The sequence below is a fragment of the Phacochoerus africanus genome, chromosome 4 (assembly GCF_016906955.1).
Source record: "Phacochoerus africanus isolate WHEZ1 chromosome 4, ROS_Pafr_v1, whole genome shotgun sequence".
Classification (NCBI taxonomy): Eukaryota; Metazoa; Chordata; class Mammalia; order Artiodactyla; family Suidae; genus Phacochoerus; species Phacochoerus africanus.
Genome location: NC_062547.1, coordinates 127,956,093 through 127,978,910, shown reverse-complemented (window position 1 = coordinate 127,978,910; position 22,818 = coordinate 127,956,093). Strand labels below are relative to the sequence as shown.

The window sequence follows — 22,818 nt, the reverse complement described above, 5'->3', positions numbered from 1 at the left end:
GTGTGGGAGGCTTGCGTGGGTAATGAAGGTGCTTCATGGAGAGACTGTGTTCCTGAAACTCAGGTGGTTTTTTTTCTGCAGGCTGAGTGTCCAGGCCATCTCCTTTCAGGTCCCATCTTCTCCCAGGACTTGTGCTAACTGGCCCACCTTTGAGCCATTGATTGTGTTCAAAGCTCTCGGCAAAGAGGATCGCCAGGCTTTAGAGATGAAAGAATTTAGCTAGAGTGGCTTGTAGAGCAGAAATACCCACCCTTGGAGATCCATCTTTCCAAAATTTGCTAAGTCTTAAGAAAAAAGCTGACTTTTTATTTAACGAAATCTGTTAGAAAAGGAAACAGGATATCACAGGCCAAAAATAGAAGTTCGACACAACACAAAAACTGTGAAGACAAAACAACAGTTCTTAGCCTCTCAAGGCTAAAAAGGTCCCTGGTGGTCTAGTGGTTAGGATTCGGCACTGAAGTTGGAGCCTGGTCCCTTTTTCTTAAAAAGAAGGTGTAAGTTTTAGGGAGGTGGGAAAGATATTCTAGTGCAAAAATAAGAAATTCTTTCCTTAATTTAGGTGGGAAGGGTTGAGAAAGAATTGCAAGTAGAATCACTTTTATCATTTCTGTGAGTTAGTGTTATTTAATGAGGAATTTGTGAATTGTTTCATGTTACACATCTCCAGTGGGCTGAGTCTTACACACTGAGAAACACTGTTTTCTAACCACTGTCTGGACCAGCTAGTTGCTGGCAGTAGCTTCAGAGGGTCAACATGGATTTATTGACTATCTATCATGTGTATCACTTGTGCAAGGCACTCTCAGGAATAGAAATAGAACCATCTGAGTTAGAGTTAGAAGATGTATATAAATAAATGGGTATGCATTTATATTTAGGGTGAGAAGACATACATAATATGTACATATATGTGTGTGCATATTTGTTTTTAATAATATGAGATTTGAGAGTAGAACTAAATGATATATGAACAGGTGTGCTAAAATACTGAAAATACTTGATAAAATAGTAAAAATACTCCCGTTCTAGTTGGCAAATGACTTCAGAGTGTCCTTTGTCCCAGAGGTGTCCCAACTTTTCCCCGCAGCAATTAGAGGCAGAGTAGAGGCTTCTAGACCCAGTCCAGCCCTGTAGCCTGTGCCCATTTGTGTGGTTGCTACCTGGCCATAATGATGGTGTACTGTTTCGAATATTCTCTCAGTGTATTGGACATTCTGGGCGTTGTATTGACACATAGAAACTGCCATATAATTAGTGCTTGATAAATAGCACTTGAATGTTTAATAAATACATTAACTGCTAGGGATTCAGGTGTAGGAGTTTAGTAGATCAGGTTTCTTAAAGGAAGTGAGTCTTCAGACAAGTTTTTAAAATCTCAGCTTTTTTTTTTTTTTTTTTAACAGAAGCAATCAAGGCACATCATCGAATTTTATGAGAATTCCAAAAAATGTAAGGAAAAAAATAGCTATAATCCTACCATCCAAACAGGACCACAGTCAACATTTTGATTTGCTGTCTTTATGTATATGTGTTTAGTTGTTCGTGTGTGTGCACGCACGTGCACACAATGCATGCATACCTAGGTAAATATTTTAACCTGTTAACGTGAACTTTCTGTCCTTCCTCAACTCCCCAAGGATGACTCCTCATTTAGCTTGGGGCCCTCAGTGTGCTAATTGTATTGGTGGGAGAAAGAATGGAGAGGAGCCAAGGGTGGCTGTGTGGATTTACATGAGAAAGGACCCTCTGGGATGCATATGCTCTGAACAGTGTGAGACCCAGAGTGGAGTGTCTGAGAGTGAGAGTGAGGGGGGGGGGGGTCAAAGTGAGAAGAAAGCCCTTAGACAACCTACCAATGGTTGAAACCTGAGGAAGAAGGAACCTGGGGGGCATTAGTGATGCCAACACGTGGGAAATAAGTCCATGAAGAAAACATTCAGGATGCGTTCTTATAGGTCATGGAATATAATCAGAACTGCCTTTGCCTCCTTTTCAAGATGCTGTCAATAAAGACATAACATTTCAAGGCCTTTGTGGCTTTAGATGAAACTCTGTGTCAAGATGGGCTTTAAATTGGGAACAAGGAGGGCCAGTGTGTTCAGACTGAGTGTGTGTGTGTGTGTGTGTGTGTGTGTGTGTCCTGAAAGAGGGATGTGATGGTGATAATAGTTTCAAATGGTCTGATGTGGTTTCTTTTGTTTTTCTAAGCATTTGACCTTGGTTTTCCTCTGCCTGAGGCATCCCCATCCATCTGCCATGAAAGCAGACAGGAAATGGTGAGATAGTACTCAGCTTTTGACCTTCAAAAATAGGATTTGCAGCAAGTCAGTAGTCTTGAAAAACCAGGATATTGCTTTGAGAAAAAGTGTCTAAGTCCCTTGTCTGTCTCCTTGAGGATCTCAAAGGGCACATTTGAAGGGCTGGATCACAAGGAATTTGCTAAGGGAGGGCCTGACAATCAGACCATGACTCTCTGGCAGCCCCAGGTTGTCTAGGGAAAGGAAAAAGAGAAGGGAGAGATGAGATGTGTGCCCAGAGATGATTTAGAGAAATGAGGCTGACAGCGACAGCCTACCTTCCCCTTCTGAGGTCTGTTGGGGGTGTAGGAGGAGGTTGCCAGGTTGATTATCACAGATCAAGTAGACGTGAAGCCAAAGCCACATAAACATGGTGCTCAGAGAGCCTGCTCAGGCAGAGAGGGGTCCTGGTGCTTATCTCCTTGAAGCTGTCCTTGGTTCCCATGCTGCCAAGCAGGACCCAGAAGTAGCTTAGAGTGACTGTGGAGATCATCCAATGGGGTTACCACAGTGGTGGCAGGATGTCTCCGTCACACAAGATGTAAGGCGGAGAGCTCAAGCTGGTGCTCAGTGAGACTTGAAAGACCTGAGAGAGCGAGCTAGATTGCCAGGCTTGTCTAAGCTTTGAGAGACATGGTGGCTAGTTCCGCCTGCTCTGGATAAATGCTATGATGACCCTGGGGCAAGTGGCATCCGGGTGGGGAGGTCATTGCTCCAGAGGCAAGGAAGGCCAAGGACCTGGAAGAATCTGACTCATCTCTTCTCTCCTGAGGTCCCCCTATCCTTACAACTATTACCTTTTGCAGAGAACAGAAGGAGTAGGAGGGTATTTGAAAGATGAGCATTTTATCTAATAACCCTTTAAGAAGGACTTGAGGAGTTCCCGTCGTGGCGCAGTGGTTAACGAATCCGACTAGGAACCATGAGGTTGCGGGTTCGGTCCCTGCCCTTGCTCAGTGGGTTAACGATCCGGCGTTGCCGTGAGCTGTGGTGTAGGTCGCAGACGCGGCTCGGATCCCGCGTTGCTGTGGCTCTGGCGTAGGCCAGTGGCTACAGCTCCGATTTGACCCCTAGCCTGGAACCTCCATATGTCGCGGGAGCAGCCCAAGAAATAGCAACAACAACAACAACAACAACAACAACAACAAAAAAGACAAAAAAAAAAAAAAGAAGGACTTGAATGTGTAAGATCAGATTAAATGTTAAATCTGACAGTTACTGTAACTAATGTGTTCTCGGCCAGGGACATCTGGGTGCTAGAGAGGAAGAATAGAGCGTCCATAGACTCAAGGATGAAATGAAATATTTTCTCTACAGAGCCAAGCCGTGTTGTTTAAAATTACTTTCATGCGTGTGCGTGCACACGCACACACACTCCCGATTAAAATCACATGGGGTATAAGGTTGTTTCTGTCAAAGTTCATTTGTTGGCAAAGATCAGAACCCCCCTGAGGCTAACTCAGGCAGCAGGGGAAGGGATAACTGGAGTCAAGAATGGATCCGTGGTTGCCAGGAGTAAGGGCTGACGTTGTTTGATTAAAAAGAGGTCGTGTAAGAATTTTGTCAGGGTTGGTGGGGTCAATGAAAATGTTCTGTAGCCTGATTACATTGGCAGTGCCACGGCTCTACGCATTTGTCGAAATTTATAGAATTGTACGCTAAAAAGAATGTAAATTTGCGTACTAAAAAGTATGTACATTTTGACAAACAATTTTAAGAGAAGTAGAAAAAATACTCCAGGGGGAGAGAAAATGTAATGGACACCCTTAAATCAGATTCCAGGCTTGAGCCAATCAGTGGCGATCCCTTGGCAAGCAGAGCTCTGAGCTGTTTGTCTGGGTTTTGATGGGGCAGTAACAACAGGGTGGAAAGTCAGACTGGTTTGCAAATGAAGAGATTTGTCACGGAATAATTTTCCATTGTGCCATCCCGAATAACGTTATTTAATGAACATTTCCCCAAGTTGTTAAAATTGCTTTGCATGCATTGGTTGAAAATGCTGTGGGACACATCCTACACATGGCTGTCCCTGCTGAGGTTTTTGTGTTCACTTGTTTTGGTTTTGTTTTTCACTTGGGAACACATAATGAGTTTCCCACCATGTGACTTCATGCTACCAGGCCCCCGGCCCCACTCACATCCTTAACCTTCCCTTCTGCTCTTCCGAAGAACTTGGCCTTTCTGAGGATGGTCTGCTTGGGAAGCTTTCCCTTCCCCAGCCTTTGTAGAGGCCGGATTGAACCACATCAATGACAGGAGCAGCTCCAGTCTTGCTCTTGGCAGCACTTACCCATGTCTGCTCACTGACCGCTGTCACAAATTTATCAAGGTTGACAGTTGGGCAGAAGCTCTAGTTGCTCTTTAAGTGGTAATGCCTCATACCAAGTTTCCCAAAATATTCTGGGTGATAGTTGTTGAAGGTGATCCTGGGCTGGTGCAGACCACCAGCATTACCCCAGCCTCGTGGGTGCTTCCTGTGTTTCCAGATGTGGCCGTGGCCTTGGCTCACGTGGCCACCTAAGTTTTCAGGTCTTCTTTAGTCTCGATGATATGTCGGCCGCCACAACAAAAAAGCTCCCTGCTGAGTTTTGAAGAAGAACTTGAAAATAACTAGACAAAGAAGGCAAGGGAGCAGGAAGAGTTCTGAGTGTCATCTGGTCTCAGAAGTGTCAGAACCAGGAGTTCCCGTCATGGCACAGTGGTTAACGAATCTGACTAGGAACCATGAGGTTGTGGGTTCGATTCCTGGCCTTGCTCAGTGGGTTAAGGATCCCACAGCCTTGTGAGCTGTGGTGTAAGTCGCAGATGCTGCTCAGACCCTGCGTTGCTGTGGCTCTGAGGTAGGCCAGCAGCAACAGCTCCGATTAGACCCCTAGCCTGGGAACCTCCATATGCCTTGGGAGCAGCCCTAGAAAAGGCAGAAAGACAAAAAAAAAAAAAAAGGAAGTGTCAGAACCCCAATCAAGAACTTCTAGAGAACTCATTTTGAATATAACATTGAGCTCATCAGTTTATGTGCCATAAAATAGATATTTTAAGATTTAAACTTCAAGATGCCAAGGAGTTTGCTTGTTAGGGAGGAAAAACTAACACATAGGAAAATGATAGAGGTATTCCTATTTTCTATTTAATATGTGTGTCTTATAGTCTCTATAAAGTTATATTAAGTATACAAATAGCCCTATCGAAAGAATAAATCTTGGAAGCATCAAGATCTATCCATCTTTGAAATGTGCAAAGGTAATCTCTACTTTGTTGCTATAAGGCAGAGATGGTACATTTTACTCATGTATAGTTCTGGAGTACTTCCTTGCTTTTTCTCATCATGTTATCTTTGTGCAATTGCTGTGCATCTTGAAAAATACTTCAAAATCAACATAACTCAATTTTTGCTACAAGCATCAAAGCAGTAGCAGTTAAGCCCAGAGATGCTAGTTAATATTTAGGGGTATCCAGTTTAAATGACCACACTATGAAAAATTGTCCAAGCTTTGGTTTACAACCTTAACGTGAATAAATCAGTGTTCTATCAGAAGACGGCATTATCATGCTCCCCGGCTAATCTTCCCAGCCCAAGAGCCGCATGACTAATGCCACTAGGCTGAAATCTCTTCCTTCTAGGAATGATATTTCTAGGTTAAGACTGAGGACAGCAGCAAGATGATGTGTGTGTGGTTGTCATGGTGGTGGTTGGGGCAGGTAAGGATTTGGAGAGTAGTGCAATCTCTTTATGAGGCCCTTAGAGAGGCAAATATTAGACTGTTCTCAGAGTTCATTTTCTCATGAACAAATACAGTTATCATCCAAGAGGCTCTTTAAAAGAAAAACAAGGAGACTTTCAGTAATCTCCTCTTGTCAGACTTTGCATAACAGAAATGTATCAGTGGAAGATGAAAGGCCAACTCGTGAACATAAAATAGAATGACTCGAGGTGATTCAGGCAGAAGAGAACACAGTCATTGTTGGTAAATGAAGGTTAATGATAGCTTTGCACCGCCTGGAATTTTGTAGCATGCATATTTTGGTGAATTATAGCTAGGCTGTATCATCATTTGTGACCTATATATAAGAGAGTCAAAGGGAAGTAGGTCTCTGCATTTTATTGTTACCAGAGTTTTTTTTTTTTTTTTTCTGATTAGAGCCTTCCCCTGCACCCTGTCAAGCAATCACTAGACTTAAAAAGAAATATTTAGAGTTAGAGTTCCCCCAGAGACTGTGATAACATCGACCAGCCACAAAATGATTAAAGAGAAGTAGCTGTAGCAGTCATCTACACATGCCAATAGAGCCGAAGGGGAGGGCTTTACATTTTTTTTAACGTAGATTTATTTACTTCAAAAGTTTTTTTTTTTTTACTTTAAAAATTATCGATAAAAGTTTTTGCATTTCACCTCAAAACATGGTACAATATCACTGCTGACAGTCCATTTACCCAGAGACTGACTTTATACTAACAAATATGGTGTTCAGATTGTCAGCAAAACTAAAATGAATGGGCTGAGCAAAATTCAAATGGATCTTGGGCCTATCATCAATCAATTAAGCTCTTCCTGGCACTTGTAGGTTAATATCAAAGTGTACAATACAACCTCATCCATTTTATTTAGCATTTTTTTTGTGTGTGCCATCCCATAAAACATTCTATACAGTCTTCCTTATAGACTAAACTAGATTTCCCTTCTAGACTAGAGCGACTCCAACAGTGACAAAGCAGAACTTGACGAAATGTGACCGGGAGCTTTATTTTGGGTCTCTGGGTGAAGGGCCGGTGACCTCCAAACAGCCCAATTCAAGGATGAAAGCCTGAAAGGCAAAGAGCCATAGAAGGGTGGGAAAATGTCAGCAAGAAGGAGCAAACCACCCAGAAAACTCAACCTCAGCTCCAGCAATTCAGTCCAATTTCATTGCCATAGAAGATTGAGCAGAGAGAAATGTGGTGGGATTAACTCCACAAGCATTTCTGAAAGCCGGAAGGTCACTCTGAAAAAATAATTCCAACATGGATTCTAATTTATCTGATTTGGTTTCCTTCACCTCAAAGGCATTAAATTCAAATTTCATTCAAGACGAAAGTCAATCTCATTATCGTAATTACAGAACTAGCCATTTTTGCTGTGTACGATTCTATTTGGCAGAAAAGAGCCTGAGCTTAACGTGCCCCACTGGGATAAAAACTTGTGCTTCAGTAGGAAGCAAGAAAGTGTAACAGGAGAATGGTGATTACAAACTCTGCTTTCTGGTGTGATTATATAGCTTGTAACATTGGAGCAATGAGAAGGGGCATCCAAATTTTAGCACATATCTTACTTAAAAGATTCCAAAGGTAAACGAATCCTCGATAACATTTATTCCTGATCTGAGTGCCACATACCCCTGGGGATAGGGTGGGTACCACAGGTTATTGCAAAGGGGTCCATAAATCCACGTGACCATGAGTATTATTAGTAGAAAGTATATTGTCACATACATAGGTATTATTTTAAATACATATATATGCTATTAAAACAAAATCGTAGTGGAGTTCCCCCTGTGGTGTGGTAGGATTGGCCACATCTTCACAGCGCCAGGACCAAGGTTGGATCCCCTGCCTGGCAAGGTGTTGCTGCAGCTGCAGAGAAGGTTGCAATTGCAGCTCAGATCTGATGCTTGGCCTGGTAAGTTTATATGCCATGGGGTGGCCAAAAAGAAAAAAGAAATAATAGAAATTTCTTCACAAATGTGACTGGGTTTATAATGTTGCTTTTTAGCATTATTTACTTTTAAAATTAATAGCTATTACACAAAGTGAAAATGGGTCTTCAAACATATAGGGATAACAGCTTTATTCATAACTGCCCCAACCTGGAAATAGTTCAAATGCCCATTGACAAGAGAATGTGCACGTAAATTGTGGTATAGCCATGTAAAGGAATCGTGCACAGGAGTGAAGACAGACAAACTACAGATACATAGAACCACATGGATGAATTTCACAGAGATGATATTGAGAAAGAAAGAAAGAAAAAAAGCCAAGAATATACTATGTGATTCAATGTAGTTAAGAACAGACAAAACTATTTGATGACCATGGAGTCAGAACAATAATTTCTCCTTCCAGGGACTGTGGAGAGGGACATAAGCAAACTTCTACGGTGCTTTGAAACATTCTGATGGAGTGTGTAAAACTGTATCCAGCTGTGCACTTAAGATCGATGGGCTTTGTATTCTTTACTATATGTATTTATGCCTGTTTTAAACTGTGTTAACAAATTCTTTGGCTCTGTCCCATCGAGGGGTGGGATCTTATAGCCTATCCCCTTGAATCTGGCCTAGACTTGGGATGCATTTACAGTTGATAGAATGCATCAAAATTGAAGTTTTGTGACTTCCAAGACCAAGTCATAAATAGCACTCAGCTTCTGTTTTGTTGCCTAAACTATTTGCTCTGGAGTCATGAGCCATGGCATGAGAAGTTCCAATACCCTGCTGCCGCCATGCTGTGAGGAAGCCCTGGCTGCGAGGAAATACCATAGGTAGGTGCTCAAGTTGACAGCCCCATTGAATTAAGCCTCTGAGCCATGCAAGTTCAGACACCGGACACATAAGATACCTCTAGATGATTCCAGCCTCCAGCTCTTGAGTGATAGCCCTCAACCCTGGGTGTTTGAGTCTTTTGAGCTGAGTTCCAGACATTTTGAACCAGAGACAAACCATCCCTGCTATGTCCTGACCCACAGACTCTATGACCTTGCCCTTAGTAAAGTGCTTCCTTTTACACCATCAAGTTTTGGAATGGCTTGTTATGCAGGAAGACAAACCGGGACAAGCTTTGATAACTGAACAAAACCCAAAGCATTTTAAAAAACGGGCTGTCAAACTCAAGGAATTTGAGAACAAGCATCAGTCAGGGTTCTTTGGGAGCAAGCGACAAAAACCAACACTTGACTTACTTAAGCAGAAGAATTTTTGGGGAGAAGACGGAGCTGGAAAGATCTAAGGGAATTACAGATAATCTCCCTCATGAAGGCCCTCAGGGAGCCAGGCTAGTAGGGACTGATGAAGGGTTTCTTCAGGACTCTGTCCCTGCTAAGAATGTGCTGGGACCACAGTCAGTCACATGACAGTCTGATCTGTCAGCTCAGACTGGGCTACGTGCCCACAACTTGTCTAGCAGGTCAGGCAGAGTTTTCTGCGGCTTCCCTTAGACCAGCACCAAGCAGGGAAGGTACACGTACCCTTAGGGAAATCAGGGTGCACTTACTTACAAAAGGAGGAATAGCTTTGGGGCATCTGAACCCACATTGTATGGAACCAGTGATTTGCTGACATTTTCTAGAGGCTGCCGCTTTCGTGTTCTCACCAAATTTATTCTGGAATTAATATTACTCAAGGGTGACTGAGGTGGATGAGTGTTCTGGTGGCTGTTCAGGGTTAGGCTGCAGCTTTATATCTTTCCTGCTTCATACTTGCATACTTAATGTTGTCCTGGGTATGGAGCGCCTGTCAGTGAGTTCTTCATTGGATCCACAGTCAAAGCCATGGAGCTTGTCTCTGTCTGAAGCCGATTTATACCTTTACACATCAGTGGTGGCGGAGGTAACAGCAGTAGTCATAGTAGACTTGCAGTGTCTCACCCAGCCCCGCCTCCCACCTGACCCTCCACCCCTGTCCCTGGCCCCGACCCCCAGCCACTGCGACTGTTAGCTGCTAATGACAACCAGCTTCTCCTAACCCCAGAGAACGTCCTTCAGCTGGTGGGAGGCCTCAGTCGGTGACTAAGGACAGCACATAACAAAGGTTAGCCCTTTGCCTAAAGGGGTGATAACTGCTGTGTGGCTTGTGCTCCAGAGCCCACTTCCTGTGCATCTGAGCCGCTGTAGTGACAATGCTGGGTCCTTAACCCACTGCGCCACAAGGGAACTCCTCAGATTATGTTCTTAATATCACTCTCAAAAGACTCTTCATCTCAGGCTCTGCTTTTGAAAATATCCAACTTAAAAACACTAGCCTAGGTCAGGGGTTCTCAAACTTGGGCATGCTTGAATATCACCTCCAGGGCTGGTTAAAACATGGGTCACTGGGCTCCAATCTCAGAATTTCTGATTTAGTGGGTCTGGGGTGGGGCCTCAGAATTTGTATTTCTGACACATTCCCAAGTGATGCTGATGTATCTGGCCTGGGCACCTCACTGGGAGAATTACTGTTTAAGCAATGGCGAAGTTGGTATGATTTTAAACACTGGACTGGCCTCTTCTATATCCCTTTCCTATGGCAAAAATATTTTGCTGAGTATTGGGGCTGAAGAGCCTGAAGTTCGTACTTAACTCCTTTTGGTTAGGACTTCAGTAAAAACGCAAATGCTATTTAGAATACATAAATGCATTCTGTTTTTTTTTTTGTTTTTTTTTTTTTTGGTCTTTTTTAGGGCTGCACGCGTGGCATACGGGAGTTTCCAGGTTAGGGGTCAAGTTGGAGCTGTACCTGCTAGCCACAGCCAGAGCAACACGGATTCTCTGACCCATGGAGCGTGGCCAGGGATCAAACCCGCTTCCTCATGGATACTAGTTGGGTTCATTACTGCTGAGCCACAACAGGAACTCCCAACACATTCTGTTTTTATCCACTGTGTTTTAGCTCTATTGCCTTAGAGTTTACTTAGCTAGTTAGCTAGTTATTTAGAAGAGCTCTGAGGAAAATGGAAATAAGGACAAGAAAGTTCTGATGAGGACAAAACATTCAGGAAATCCCATCACATTGTTGCCAACTTATCACAGAATCCTTTTTTCAAATAAAAACTGCAGAGGAAGAAGCCCACTTTATAGAACCATGTGGGAAAGATCCAAAAAATGCATCAGGGCCGAGTTTGAAAAACCCTGGTCTATACATTGGCTGGGTTGGCCGGTCCAAAGAGGTCTTCAGCTATTTTGCAGTTTGATCTGGGACTGGTCTGCAGCTGGTTCCATATGGCACATTTGTTTAGAGGAAAGAGACCAACCATATGATTTCTCTGGGAAACCAGAGCCCCCCTATTGGATTTCAAGATCCGCAGCCTACTGCTGCGAAAACATGCGTTATGAAAGAAAACAGGATTTGGCTCCATTGTTTATATAAATGATGCTTAGAGAAATCCATGTTAGAGGAATACCAATGTCACGGGCCATGTACGAATTTTTGGATGTTTTCCCTTCTGTGTGTTTCACGGTCTTGCTTTTTATTCCAGTTAAAAGGCTCTGGCATATGAAAATGCTTAAGTAACTACACACTGCCGCCTGCGATGGCTTAGTTTTGATGGATGATGTGGGATTGCAAAGTAATGCTTTTAACTTAAATCAGTTTTAAGTGAATATGTTTTACACATTTATGCTCCAGAATTGGAAAAAAGCTTTTCTTTTTTTTCCTTCCTAGCAAACAGCACTTCTTGAGACACTCCCACAGGTCGGGGAAGAGGACTTTTTCCCTTGCTCAGACCAGGAGAGAGTGTTTATTCGTATGGCCTTCAAACTGTTGCAAGTTTAGGGTCCACAGGCTGCTGTCTTAATGAAGCAGTTAATGATGTGTGAATTATAGATCCTGACAACCCCTTTAATAAAAACAACAGGACTGCATCCGCAGTATCCTGTGGCCACTAAGTAATGACAGACTGTCTGCTTAACGTAAAGCAGTATCTTTAAATCAAGCGCCATTGTTGCTTGGCGGCAGAGAACATTCCTAGTCAACACTGGGAAAGAGTGAGAGTCTAGAAGGGGGAGGCACAGGACACTTGGTTTCCATCCAACTGGGGGCGGGGGTGGGGCTTGGCGTGCAGGAGCCAAAGAGTGTTTAGAGATGCTGCAGGATCCTGAACAGGCAGGAGTTGTTTAGACCCTTTGCTTCGGCTGCTTCGCATTCCTGGGAGGTGCCCGTTATTGCAGAGGACTGTGTGATGGATGTTTTAATAGCTGAAACGTTGCCCTCTTTTCCCTCCTGCTCCCCCTTCTCCCCACTGGAGACACAGGAATGCTAGCTTCCCAGTGGATTTTCAAAGAGCCGATTGTCTGTTCTGAATGCTGACTGCTGTTTGATTGGGGTAAGGCGCAGGCCTGCATTCAGCCAGAAGAGCAATGCCGGAGCCCAGCTGTGGAGCGAGGCACTTGCTGGTCGCTGACCTGGACGGTCAGAATGCATGAAAGCGAGGCTTGTGAGGGGCTGAAAAATAAACCTCAACCTCCACAAAGCCTTTTCTCCATTTAATTTGGTGGCCACTTAAGGAAAAGTGAATTCACTTTCAATCTGTGAATAGACACTGGATTTGGATTCACAGGCCAAGGTCCAATCTCTTTATCATTATCCCTGGGATGAGAAGATCCAAATCTGTCTTGTTTGGGCAGGGGTGGTTTTCCTTTAACAGGTTCAAGGAACTGTTTGTCTAACCCTCACCATTTGAGGTGATAGATTGCAAAGCGAAGAGAATAGCATGCATTCACCAGGGAACACAAACCTTTCCGTGTGTTCCCAGAGCTCCTGGATCAGCCTGGCAGTGAAATCAAGGCAAACTGAAAGGGCTTTGACATGCAAATCAGGCTCCAGGCATTCTGCTGGGTGGGCTTCAGAGAAGCATGCCTTGTTTGCTGGGAAAGACTCTCTGACTGGGTGGGGTCTAAGTGGGCCAGGCCTGCCTTCTCCTGGGAGAAGCACCTGGGGAGAAGGGATGGAATTAGCCCAGGGGAAGCTTCGTTTTGGGAGAGAGGAGCATAGGGAAAATTAGGCAGGTTGGCCAAGTTGGCCAAGTTATTGGTTGACCAGTTGTCCTGGTTTGCCAGGGTCTTGAGGGGTTTTCTGGGATATGGGACTTCAATGCTAAAACCAGAGTTGGTTATCCTACTTGAAGGTGCTTTGCTGCCCTTAACTTTCTCAGCTGGAAGGCAAACAGGACCATTGTCATTGCGGAAACACTGAAATCCACTGAGAACCTCCAGAAGCTCTTTACAACCTGTTTCTTAGCCCTCCTTCATTGAGCTCTGCATCTTTTCTGTAGGGTACTACAAGTAGCAAAATTAACAGTTATATTTTCTTTCCTTTTTGTCTCCAAGTTTCCTCCCATGGGGAGAAGAGTAATAATGTTGAGGTGGCTGTCTGTGGGAGAAAAGGGATGGAGAATCTACTTTAGTTATTAGGGGCCTACTATGTGCCAGGTGCTAAGTTAAGTATTTCATGCTTATTATTCATTGATACCTTCAGTGTCCTATGAGGTAGGTGGAATTTTCCCTTTGTAGATGATGAAATAAGGAGCTGATAGGTTAGGTATAATTCTCCTAACTTCACTTAAGTAGTGGATCTGATGACAAAACTGTGTGAGGTACCCACTGCCTCTTAAAAAGTTACAGATGACTGAGGGATGGAATAGACTTTTCCTGAACTGGACACTTTATTTATTATTATTATTATTATTTTTTTTACTAAATGTTTTTAAAATTCTTTTCATTATGTCTTATTACAGGATATTGAACATTGTTCCCTATGCTATACAGTAGGACCCTGTTGTTTATCTGTTCTTTAGATAATGGTTTGCATCTGGTCATCCCAAATTCCCAGTCTATCCCTTTCCTGCCTTCTCCCCCTTGCCAGACCCTTTACAGACTTTCTAAAATGCTGTTTATTGAATTCCACATAGTTTTGCATAACTATCATAAAAGTATAAATTGTTGTAAAATCATTTGCATATTGATAAATATAATATGGAAAGAAAAAATTTCCTTCTTAGTCCCCCTTACTCCCCAGAGGCAACCCCTGCATCCAGTTTCTTGTATACCTTTTTGGGTATTTCCATACGTCGCTATCTTTCCATTTTAGTACACAAAGGTCTTGCTTTTTTGTTTTGTTTTGTTTTGTTTTTAGGGCCACCTACAAGATCCCAGGCTGGGGTTTGACCCAGAGCTGTAGCCGCTGGCCTACACCATAGCCACAGCAATGCCAGATCCATTTGAGCTGCATCTGCAACCTACACCACAGCTCACGGCAACACCAGATCCTTAACCCACTGAGTGAGGCCAGGGGTGAAACCTGCCTCCTCAAGGATACTAGTCGGATTTGCTTCCCCTGAGCCACGATGGGAACTCCCCCTATTCAGATATATGGTATTCTAGCATATGAATGTATCACACCATTTAAAGTTTTCTGTTAAGGACATTAAGAAAGTTTTCATTTTTTTTTCCCATTACAAATAATACCATGATACACATTCTTACACACTTAAGTTTGTACCCTTTTGTGGGTATATCTGAAGGTCAGACATCTAGAAGAGATATGTACCCTTAACCTTTTGGTAGATATCACCAAAAAGCTGTTCAAAATTGTGCTAAGTTTCATACCATCCAACATGATATGAAAGTCCTTGTTTTTCTCCCATCCTAGAAATCACAGCGTTAGAAAATGTTCTCACATTAACCAAGCTGGTCATTAAAAAAAAAAAAAAAATTCACTTTTGCTTTAATTTGCATTTCTTTATGTGAGCATTTGTGTATCTTTATATCTGTTTATTGGGCAATAGTATTATCTTGCAATAAATGTGTACCTGTGACAGGAATGGGGGTAGGTGCTAAGAATGAAAAAATGAACAGGGCAAGACCCCCATCTTCAGGTTCCTTGCAGTCTATCAAGACACAAACAAAAGCTGGTACCATGCAAGAGGCTCATATAGAATATTATGGGAGTCCAAAGAGCTGTGTGTGCCGTTCTCCCAGGATGGGTCAAGGTCAAGGGTGTGGATGAGCTGATCTTGAAGGCAGCTTAGGAGAAATAAAAGAAGTTTTAGAGATGGGCAGATTGGGATCCTGACTCTTGTTGTTTACTGTGCTACCTTGGGCAATTTCTTTGACCTCCCTGAGTTTCAGTTTCTTTACCTGTGAAATGGGAATTACGCTGCTGCTGCTGCTGCTTCTCCTTCCCTCTCCCCCCTCCACTATCTCCTTCCCTCCCTTCTTCCTCCCCCTTCCCTCTCTCTTCCCTTCTCTTACTCCCCGCCCCCCACACTTCCTCCTCCTCCTTCATCTTTTCAAGGAAAAAGAAACTTCTTTTTGAGGCCCCAGGGCTCTGAGGTTCAGTTGGAGGCTGCCCTGCAAGGGAAGGAGGAGGCAGTGGAAATAGCTGGGGATGTAGGCGAGCACCCTCTTGATCATCTTGTTGCCGTTTTACTTCCTGGTGAGCAGGTGATGAGAGAGGTCAGTGGTGCTGTCTGCAGGCAAAGCACCAAGTGCAGGGTAGACTCTTGCTGAATGTTGTTGTTGAGAGTTCTGCCATCCTCCCACTGGTTTCCCACAAAAATCAGATGCTGCTGGTCAGGTGAGGTGTCCTCCTTGTCTTGGATGTTGGCTTTGACTTTCTTTCTTTCTTTTTTTTTTTTTGGTCTATTTGCTATTTCTTGGGCCGCTTCCGCGGCATATGGAGGTTCCCAGGCTAGGGGTCAAATTGGAGCTGTAGCCACCAGCCTAAGCCAGAGCCACAGCAACGCGGGATCCAAGCCGTGTCTGCAACCTACACCACAGCTCACGGCAACGCCGGATCGCTAACCCACTGAGCAAGGGCAGGGACCGAACCCGCAACCTCATGGTTCCTAGTCGGATTCGTTAACCACTGCGCCACGATGGGAACTCCGGCTTTGACTTTCTTGATGGCGTCACCGGACTTGACCTCAAGGGTGATGGTCTTGCCTGTCAGGGTCTTCATGCAGACCTGCATCTCTGTGTCCTTGTTGAAAGAAAAAGTGGAATCATGCTTCTCAATTCAGGTCATTCGGAGCATGACCCGAGGGAATGCTAACGTGCAAGTCACTACTCCATTTGAATTGCATTGATAAGAAGAAAACCTTCCTGTCTGATAACTGGCTTCCCTTATATTTGAGTTGGGGTACTTCCAAACTCAGCCAGTTTTGAGTTTTCAAATAGAAAAATGAGAGGAAGAGTGACTTCAGAGCCTGGATCTGCTCATTGCGGAAATATCTTCAAACGACGTACTGCTCTTCTTGCTACGTGGTGTAGCTGATGAACACTTAGACCATCAAGGGCCATAATTTTTAGAAAAAAAGTCTACAAAATGACGAGGAGGAATGCTTTCCTGCCAATGTACATGGAAGATGAAAGAGGACGGAATCACAGACTGTGATTTGGAAAGGCATGAAAGGCGTGAAATGCCATAGCACCTTCAGCACCAGCAGTGGCCTGAGGGTCTTTATCAAAGACATCAAGGTAACTGCTCAAGACCATGTTGAATGTCTAGATACTGTGGAAACAGACATAGACTCTTCTAAATACTGCTACTTTTTAAGTTTCCATTTAATTTACACCTATTTATTGACTTGCCCACTCTCTGGGGTGACCTCTGGGAGACCTCAGGCTGCGAGAACTTTTCTTTTTAGCTCTGGAAGGCCACAGGTTGAGTTCTCACTTGCACAGACATTTGTTTATTCTTTTAACCTTGAAAGAGACCATTTGAATGACTTCCAGTGCGTTTTGGTACTTGGGGAAGATCCACTTTGTCGTTTGCTGGTCGGTGCGTGTCTGCAGAGGGACGGTGTTCCCACGGGGGCCGCCAGAATGACGCCTAGATAACAAAGAGCCCACCCACTCCCAGGAGTTAGCGCACGTCACACTCAGGAAGATTGCGTGTGGGAGGCTAGGGCTAAACTCATCACTCGTGTGCCTGAATAAAAGGGGTGTTCTAGGCACTGGGTGGTTTGCCCTCAGTATAGCCAAATTCTTTCTCATGTTGTTCAAGAGTGGATTATCACCTGCAGGGAATGGAGGACTTTTTCTTACCTGTCAGCCACCCCGCAGTCTCCTAGAGCTAGAGCTCAAGGTGGGCGGAAAGTGGTAATCTTCCCCAGTGCTCACTGCCTTCCCATAAAAACCAATGCCCAAAGTAATGACAAGATTAGAGTGACATTTTCTTTTTTGGCCATGTCCATGGGATGTGGAATTCCCAGGGCTAGGTTTTGAACACACATCAGAGCTGTGTCCCGAGCCACAGCAGTCTCAATGCCAGATCTTTAACCCACTGAAAGAAATTATTATTATTATTATTTGGCAATGCCCATGGCATGACAGAGACTTTTTAAAGGTCATTTTGATCCAGTAGAGCCTACCTACAGTGACTATACACATCTTGAGAAGGGTTACTGAATTGTTAACACATCTCGCATGTAATTTGAAGTTTTTTTTTTTTGCTTTTTAGGGCTGCACCCGTGGCATATGGAGGGTCCCAGGCTAGGGGTCAAATTGGAGCCACAGCTGCCAGCACACGCCAGAGCTACGGCAACACAGGATCCGAGCCGTGTCTGCAACCTACACCACAACTCATGGCCACGCCGGATCCTTAACCCACTGAGTGAGGCCAGGGAGGGAACCCACAACCTCCAGGTTCCTGGTCGGATTTGTTTCCGCTGAGCCACGACGTGAACTCCTGAAATAAATTTTGAATGCAAAACTCAGGCACAATCCTTGTATTTTGAAATTAAAAGACCTTTGTAGACTTTCTGATTGCTAATTCTGGATAAATTAACCAAAGCTACACTTTTCTTTCTCGCTCGCTCCCTGCATCTGCTTTGAGCGCTCTCATTTTGCTAGGGTTTTCAGTACCTAGTTGATCTGATTATATTGAATCCAACCCTGCCTAATAACAAGAGACGGAAGATTGTCTTCCCTTAGTGGTGCCAGAACGTATGTCTGGTACCCACGGGAACTCAAAAGAGAGAATCAGCCTGAAAAATCTCTGGAAAACTCTTCAGGGTGTTGGACAGGCTCTTAGGTGGTGCTTACTGGAAGCTATAGAAATCGTGAGACTGAGCTCGAAGCAATCGATAAATCAAACGTAACATCTGAGGTAGTTTCAGAGCATTCCCCGGGAAACTTAGCTTCCTCTGTTCCTTCTCAATCACTTAAAACAGAGCTCTTTGTCTTGGCGGTTGATGAGTAGGTATAAAAGCAATTCCAGAGCCAACTGTTAGATAAAGCCAATTCAATTCGTGCCCTATAAAGACAAGGTCGTGCACCACATAGAAGCACTTTTAGATTGGGTTTGAGTAAACCTAGATGAAGAAAAGCTTGTTTTAAACAAAGGCAGAGAAACCCACCTCACCTGAGAATATACAGGGATCAAAAGGTGTCCATTTCTGGTGGGGACGCCAGCAAATCACCCCATTTCCATAATGACTTCCTTCCATGATTGAATACAATGGCAACTTTAACGGTGACTGCAATAACAGTTTCTCATGAAAAATTAACAAAGAATTTATGGAAATGTAGGAAAGTCCCAAAGCAATTAGCTTAGATTTCTCTAGAGTCTGAGAAAAGCCTGGATAATTGCATGCAGAAACTGCATAAAGTAGCTATTTTCATTATCGCTGGATACAGAAAAGTCCATTTTCATCACAATGGGATATAATGATGTTAAAGCTAACAGGGAGATACGTTTAAAAAGGTTACAACACAGTTTACCAAATGGTTTGATTTATGGAGAGATACGCTTAAGATTACCGTTAAGGGGACTAGCGAGGTTACCCTTGAAATTTCCAAAGGCTCCTATATGATAGGAAAATATATTACAGTTTCTGAAAGCTAATTGTACATTACTACAAGGATGCACAAGGATGAATTTAATTTGTCTCAGAATTGAGAGCTGAATTGTACTCCAAGCTGCCACATGAATATCCATTCTGATTCGACTCTGTGGTAAATTGGCTATTATGGATGTTTATAGGTGCACTTAAGCCTGGGGTCCTCTCCTTGAATCTCTTAGAAACTCTGAGGTTCTGGCGCCCAGTGGAAGCAGAGGCAACTTTCAGAAAATGCACAGAGCCCTTACTAGGCTCACAAAGAGATTGAATGTCACTATTTAAATGTCATGATTTTCAGTAAAATCAAATGAAAGGAAGAGCATCATCTTTCCTTCTGAAATTCATTCACAAGCCCTGGCAGTTTAATGACTCTTCCTAAGTCCAAGAAAGCCAGCTTCTCCTTGGCCATGTGTAAGGAAATGGGGAAAGTGAGTTTTTATCAACCTCCAGCGTCCTCTGCAATGTCACACACACACACACACACACACACACACACACACACACACACACACACACACACGGATCTGGATATCCTTTTCTGTCTATAAAAAGCTGTAGTTAAGGCTGTGCCTGGGATTCGAATGATTCTTGAAACCATTAAATACATTCTTGCTCTGAAGTGCACAGAATATTAATAACTTTTGTTAGCTGCAGTGTCAAAAGAATCATACAGTCTCGATCTTATTTGGTAAACACTCCCTCTGTAAAGAGAAGAAGAAAGAAAAAGAAGAAAGAGATTATTTAAGTGTTTCCAACAAAAGCCTCAGCAGAGGTCCTGCTCTGAATGGACACTGCTGCCTGGGGACAAATGTCAACACAGTTCAAGCTTTGTTAAAAGGACTGAAAAGATCGGCGAGCTTCCACATGGGCACACTTATGGTCAGCATTAAGAAAATCAATCTAAAATAACAAAACTGCATTCACATCACAGCTTGGCCGATACACTTCCAGCAGATGTGACAATCATATTTTGACAGTTCAGATAGTTGATAACGGATGGCAAAAGCAATTTCTCTTTGATGTGGGACCTGGGTTTATGCAATTACAACTTCTCTGTTTGCCTGGGCCACATTAAGGATGCAAAAAGCAGAATAAACAGAAGCCAGTATCTTGGTATAATCAATGCAAAATGATGCAAGTCCCATCAGTATCATTCCAGTCTACTTTTAATTTTTCTTCGCTGCTGCATTTAATAATAGCCCCAAGAATAAATTAAAATTCCTGCAGTCCTTTTGCTTCCCAGCTTACCATCTTTTGCCAGCCTCTTTTGTCATCCCAAACACATTTTTTTTAAAGCACATTATTCACCTGGTTAATGAAAGCAAGGAAAGAAGAGTGAATAGAAAGCTTCGTTGAAAATGGAACCAGCATTTCACTCAAGCATTCTGAGTAGCTCTGATATGAGTAGCCCTTGTACCTGAAACTTCTGGACATCTCCCATTCTGCCAGGTCAAATGGAGCTGTTCCTTGGGGGAGAGTTTAAAAGTACTTGTAACATGTTTTGGTTTACAGATTACCAATTCTGCTGAGCAACAGAGAGACATATTTGGGAGTCGCATAAACAAATACATTCCACTGTGCTGTGGATTAACCTAAAGTGACACATTTATTTAAAAATCTGCCTACTACTTGTCCTCATTGATTAAATGCCCTTAAGAAAGTAAGTCTGATGAAATGAAAGCCATTAAGATGCAGCACACCTCCTCCACTCCTTTTGATGGTTGACACATTCCCTAGAGTGGGAGATTGGACGGCTGATAAGCTAACACTGAATTATAAGCACTTTGTGGAATGTCACTGGCAAATGAAAGATCTACTGTTTTGCTTGCAAAGCAGCCGTATGCCCTAATAGCACAAAAATGGACACGGTGCAGAATTATTTCATCCTCTGTGCTTGGAATACAAACGAATGTGTACACTGTGCGTGCATGTTCACGGCTGAGATGAGCTCAGCGCCAGCAAGGCTTGTCCTGGGCACAGTCCCATTGATCGTGAATATAGAAGGGCCCGCCGAGGACTCTGTCAACGCTGTCAGAACTCCAGCGGGCATCGGGTGACTTTGCTGAGGCTCATTACCTGAGCTTTAGCAGTTTGGGAGGCCAGGGTGTATGGGGGGATGGCGAGGGTGGTGCTGGGGGGAGGGGGGAGAGGTGAAATGGAAGAGTCTCTTCTGTTTGGCATGAGAGGCATAAACTGCATTTGAGGTGTCGTGGAAAGGGTGCCAATGATGGAGTTGAAGCTCTGTCTTTTCCTTACTTGTCTGATGGCGTCGAGAAAAATCGCCTCCATTTGCTGCGCTTCCAGTTTCTTTGGCTGAAAAATGGGGCTAATAATGTTTCTTTTTTTTTATTGGATTGTTGAGCGAATGGTGCGGAATAATGTACAAGAATGCGCTCTGTAGACTGTTATGTCACCATACAGAGACCAGGGGTCACTACTGGCTGCGGTGAATGAGAGCATCAGGGGAATGGGCAGAAAGGCCACTGTGGCCCCTGGTTCTCTTGTCTGGTTTCAGGCAGCACTGGTGTGGACCCTCTTTGCAGACTGTTCCTGGCTAGACCAAAAAAACCTAGAAAATCTGGAATACATAGAATTTAGCCTTCAATCTAAAGGGCATAATGGATGTTTAAGAGGTTTAAGAGGATTAAAGATCAATCATACTGTCTAAAATAAAAACAAGGGCACCCTAAAAGGCAGCGAAATATTAGTACATTTTGGAAATGCTTTGACATCAAATCAGGGCGCAGGCTGGAGGAATATTCAAACTCTCCTTTTGTTGCTGGTTCTTTTCATGAGCAGCCAAAAAGAATCTTGAAACCATCTTCAATGGGGTGTCAGTTTTAGGTCTGACATCCACAGCAGTATTATTTTGCCTTCAAATCTCTATCTCTGGCTTTGTGCGCCAGGAACAGATATATATTTTTTTCAAGCATTTTTAAATAGTGTTACTTGTTCCAAAATGTCTTTGGGTTGGATCAGGAATTATTTGCATCTGGGCAGGCCCATACCCACCTCTAGAGATTTCGTAGAACTTTCTCTCTGAGGCTGATTCCAGAGCAAGCCATTCCAATCCGAAACTCTCAGAGTGGGTGATAGGGACAGTCTGGTTTTGCCCTTTGCAGTATGGCGGGCACACAATGAACTCAATTCTAGTTTTGGCTTAGCCATCTGCTGGCCATGTTGCTGTTTTATCTAGGATTTATCTCTGAACTTTTAAAAATAATCATGACAATAGTAACAATCATGATGATAACTTTTAATTACTGAGTATATGTACCAAGCATTTTTATAAGGGTTAATATGTTATAGTATCTGCTCTAATTCTCCTAAGAACTTGATATATTGGGTTTTATTATCATGTCTGTGGTATAGATTAAATCTCTTGCTCAGAATCCACAGTTGATAGGGAGTTGACATTATGTGTGTGTGTGTGTGTGTGTGTTTGTGTCAGCAGCCACAGTGGGATGGGCAGCAGTCCCAGCTGGCGCAAGTGATAGGAAATGTGTGTTTTGACCTGTCTGGGCTTGTGTCCCAGATTGTGTCTGTTTGTCTCCGTTCTTTGCTCACCCTCTTCCTTTCCTGCTTTAATTCCCGACCGTCTTCTCCTGACTATCCTTCATCTTGATTTCGGTGGAAAACATTCTGAAGTGAAAGTGACTGGTAGGGGGAGGAGTCTTGAGAGGAGGGAGCAAAGAAAATCAATGCTCCAGTGCTATTTGTAGGCAGCTGAGATTCTGTTCCTCTGATTTAGCTAAGTGTTTTGCTGCAGAACTGACTGATACACACAGATGCTTTAGCCAATGTCCTATTGCCCCCAAGGGAATAAACTAGGTACGCGGGAGCCAGATGGAACTTGGGAGCCAAGATGGAATCTAGTGAACAGGTGAAAGGTGAGCTCATGTTTAGTCTCTAGGACTAGGGAGATGACCCTGCCCAAGTTAGATCCCAGGCACG

The 22,818-nt window shown here is 43.5% G+C and overlaps 1 pseudogene; it reads right to left on the bottom strand.

Annotated features, from left to right (window-relative positions):
* Window positions 1–4,408: 4,408 nt before the first annotated feature.
* Window positions 4,409–22,818, bottom strand: part of LOC125124718 (60S ribosomal protein L27a-like) — a 59,699-nt pseudogene continuing 41,289 nt past the window's right edge.